Source organism: Mobula birostris, chromosome 13 (genome assembly GCF_030028105.1).
Source record: "Mobula birostris isolate sMobBir1 chromosome 13, sMobBir1.hap1, whole genome shotgun sequence".
Classification (NCBI taxonomy): Eukaryota; Metazoa; Chordata; class Chondrichthyes; order Myliobatiformes; family Myliobatidae; genus Mobula; species Mobula birostris.
Window position 1 is genome coordinate 95,228,175 of NC_092382.1, and position 4,292 is coordinate 95,232,466.

The 4,292-nt window shown below is 50.7% G+C and overlaps 1 non-coding gene across 1 annotated transcript; it reads left to right on the plus strand.

Moving 5' to 3' along the window:
• Window positions 1–3,453: 3,453 nt before the first annotated feature.
• trnak-uuu (transfer RNA lysine (anticodon UUU)) lies at window positions 3,454–3,526 on the plus strand. The gene has a single exon. It is a non-coding gene; the product is annotated as a tRNA-Lys (tRNA).
• Window positions 3,527–4,292: the final 766 nt, after the last annotated feature.

Below are 4,292 nucleotides of genomic sequence, written 5' to 3' on the forward strand. Positions count from 1 at the left end.
GTGACTCGCGGTGTTCCCCAAGGATGTGTACTGGAACCTGCGCTGTATGTTTTATATATACAGTATAGTAAAGACATAGTTGAGTAGGTCAGTAGATTTACAAACAATACGAAGGCCGGTGGTGTTGTGGATAGCGTAGAAGACTGGCGAAGGACACAACGGCACATAACTCAATCGTAGATATAGTCATTGTCATAGTCATAGTCATAGTCATAATTTACTGATTCCGGGGGAAATTGGTTTTCGTTACAGTTGCACCATAAATAATCAATAGTAATAGAAATAGTAATAGTAATATTACTATTAGTAAATAGTAAATAGTGATAGTCATGGAAATAATAGTAATAGAATAGTAATAGAGTAATAGAACCATAAATAGTTAAATAGTAATATGTAAATTATGCCAAGAAATGAGTCCAGGACCAGCCTATTGACTCAGGGTGTCTGACCCTGCATCGGAGGAGTTGTAAAGTTTGATGGCCACAGGCAGGAATGACTTCCTATGACGCTCTGTGCTGCATCTCAGAGGAATGAGTCTCTGGCTGAATGTACTCCTGTGCCCAACCAGTACATTATGTAGTGGATGGGACACATTGACCAAGATGGCATGCAACTTAGACAGCATCCTCTTTTCAGACACCATCGTCAGAGAGTCCAGTTCCACCCCTACAACATCACTGGCCTTACGAATAAGTTTGTTGATTCTGTTGGTGTCTGCTACCCTCAGCCTGCTGCCCCAGCACACAACAGCAAGCATGATCGCACTGGCCACCACAGACTGGTAGAACATCCTCAGCATCGTCCGGCAGATGTTAAAGGACTTCAGTCTCCTCAGGAAACAGAGACTGCTCTGACCCTTCTTGTAGACAGCCTCAGTGTTCTTAGACCAGTCCAGTTTATTGTCAATTCGTATCGCCAGGTATTTGTAATACTCCACCATGTCCACACTGATCCCCTGGATGGAAACAGGGGTCACCGGTACCTTAGCTCTCCTCAGGTCTACCACCAGCTCCTTAGTCTTTTTTACATTAAGCTGCAGATAATTTTGCTCACAGCATGTGACAAAGTTTCCTACCGTAGCCCTGTACTCAACCTCATCTCCCTTGCTGATGCATCCAACTATGGCAGAATAATCAGAAAACTTCTGAAGATGACAAGACTCTGTGCAGTAGCTGAATTCCGAGGTGTAAATGGTGAAGAGAAAGGGAGACAAGACAGTCCCCTGTGGAGCCCCAGTGCTGCTGATCACTCTGTCGGACACACAGTGTTGCAAGCACACGTACTGTGGTCTGCCAGTCAGGTAATCAAGAATCCATGTTACCAGGGAAGCATCCACCTGCATCGCTGTCAGTTTCTCCCCCAGCAGAGCAGAGCGGACGGTGTTGAACGCACTGGAGACGTCAAAAAACATGACCCTCACAGTGCTTGCTGGCTTGTCCAGGTGGGCGTAGGCACGGTTCAGCAGGTAGACGATGGCATCCTCAACTCCTAGTCGGGGCTGGTAGGCGAACTGGAGGGGATCTAAGTGTGGCCTGAGCATAGGCCGGAGCAGCTCCAGAACAAGTCTCTCCAGGGTCTTCATGATGTGGGAGGTCAATGCCACCGGTCTGTAGTCATTGAGGCCGCTGGGGCGCGGCGTCTTTGGCACAGGGACGAGGCAGAACATCTTCCACAGTACAGGAACTCTCCGGAGCCTCAGGAATGAGCGGAGGAATGACAGTTGGAGCACATCCTGGCCAAATTGGAAGCGGTACACCTCGGGAGATCGAACGGAAAGGGATTGTATGCGGTTAACGGCAAGGCTGTTAACAGTGTTGCTGCGCGGAAGTATCCTGGACCCTAAGTTCATGCATGAAGGATACCAGGATTGGCCCCGTTAGTCACGTTTTCACGGAAGCACGCAGGGGAAAACGTCATTTGCGTCAGCAGCCAGCGCTGTCCGGCGATATGCTGGGTGTGGGGGCCAGCCCGCAAGTGTCTGCATGCCTCGGGCGCCAGCAGAGCATGCCCAACAGTTCCCGAGCCTTGGGAACGTGGGAGGAATCCGGGGCACCTGGAGGAAACGCACGCGCTCGCGGGGGAAAGCGGCAGCAGCGGGGAATGAAACCCCGCGCCGCCGAGCCGTCCTGACGCGGCCATCCAGCGGGCTTGGCAGAGAGCACGCAGGGCAGACCTGCTTTTATTGGACGCAGGAACTGAGTTCAAGGGACCGGTAGATGTGCCGCAGATTTATAAAACTCTAATTCGGCGGTACCTGGAGGATTTGCACTCCATTCTGATCGCCCCATTAGAGGGATGATGTGGGGTCTCTGGAGAGGACGCGGAAGAGGTTCGCCAAGATGCTGCCTGGATTGGAGGGCGTTTGATACAAGGAGAGGATGGACCAACTTGGATAGTTTTCTTGGAGCGGCGGGGGCTGATGGGAGAGCCGATATATATATATATATATATATATATATATATATAGAGAGAGAGAGAGAGAGAGAGAGAGAGAGAGAGAGAGGGAGGAATACATTGATTCGACAGTCTGCATCTCTTTCCCTGCGTTGCAATATTTCATAGCAGCGGTAAGGCATTTTAGGCGAGAGGGGGTAAGCCGAAAGGAGACAAGCGGGCCACTTCTTGAAACAGTGTGGTGTCTGCCCTGCTGCGGGTGGGAGTAAAGGGAAATACGGTAGAGGAGTTGAACTAACTTTTAGCTGACCACATGAAATGAGGATGTGCTCGTTTTGCAGGCAGAAGGGGTCAGTTCAGTCCGGCAATGGTTTATTAATAGGATAATTTCAGCACAACATGCAGGATCAGCTTTTCACTGTACCTCGATGCGCGGGAAAGTGATGAAGAATTTACTAATTTAAGCAACGCGCAGTAAACGCTGAAAGAAACTCGGCAGACCGGGCAGCGTTTATGGAAAAGAGTAAACAGTCGACGTTTCGGGCCGAGACCCTTCATCGGGACTGGAGAGAGAAAAAACAAAAGACGAGGAGTCCAAGTTAGAAGGTGGGGGGTGGGGAGGAGAGGGAGAAGCACAGGATGAGAGGTGAGACCGGGAGAGGGGGAGGGGTGAAGTAAAGAGCGAGGAAATATGGGGCTGGAGAAGGGGGAGCCTGATAGGAGAGGACAGAAGGCCACGGGAGAAAGAAACGGGGGGGGGGGGGCGGGAGGAAGGAGCACCAGAGGGAGGCGATGAGTAGGGCAAGGAGATGAGGTGAGAGAGGGAAACGGGAATGTGGAATAGTGAAGGAGGGAGAGAGGTTCATTACCCTAAGTTGGAGAAGTCAATGTTCATGCCATCAGGTTGGAGGCTACCCAGACGGAATATAAGGGTGTTGCTCCTCCAAACTGAAAGTGGCCTCATCGCGACAGTAGACTAATTTAACACGCGTGGAGCACTCGCGATACCGTGGAGTCACTCGAACGACAGAGGGCGCGTTGCACAAGGAATTAGCCCGGGCCTGGATAGCTCAGTCGGTAGAGCATCAGACTTTTAATCTGAGGGTCCAGGGTTCAAGTCCCTGTTCGGGCGATGCATTTTAAATGCCTATTCCGAGCACGGACAGTAAACAGAAGCTTACATTTGGCGTGAGAGCGGTAATTTCAAAGATTTTTTTTGGTTGTTTATCGAGAAAGAAAAGGGGGCAGTCAGAAAGAAGGGGCAAGGATTCATGAACGCACGGTGTTCTATTAATCGAAAAACTGCTGAACGCGCTCGCCAATCTTTACAGATGCGCCATTGCAAACAGCAAACCCGGGTGCATCCATGACTTGGTCGCACAGAAAAAGTTACAAAACAACAGCAGACTGTGGTGGACACGGCTCAGCGCATCTCGGAAACTAAACTCCCAACCACGGGCCCTGTCTACACTCCTAAAGTTTAGAAATGCAGCCAGCGTGATCAGCGGTTCGTCCACCTCGAACGTGCTCCCCTCGCCCGCCCTCCCGTCACGAGGAAGAGAGAGAGAGAGAGAGAGAGACCTCAGTACACCGGGTTACACCGAAGAAGAAGCGGCGTCTGATCACTGGTCCAGCATCATCGCCAATTTTAAACAGAGGCACCACAGAGGCATCGCAGCTCGGTACCAGAGGAAGGGAGACTGGAACCTGCACAGACTACACAGCACAGCAAACCAAGGAAAAATGGCTCTCCATTATATTGTGTTGTAACTAAGGGTTCTAATGAAGGTCTTTGGCCCGAACTATCTTTCCATTACCCACCTCTCATTCATCATTCCCCATCCCCTTTTCCCTCTCTTACCCGCCCATCGCCTCCCCTGGTGCACCTTCCCCCCTCC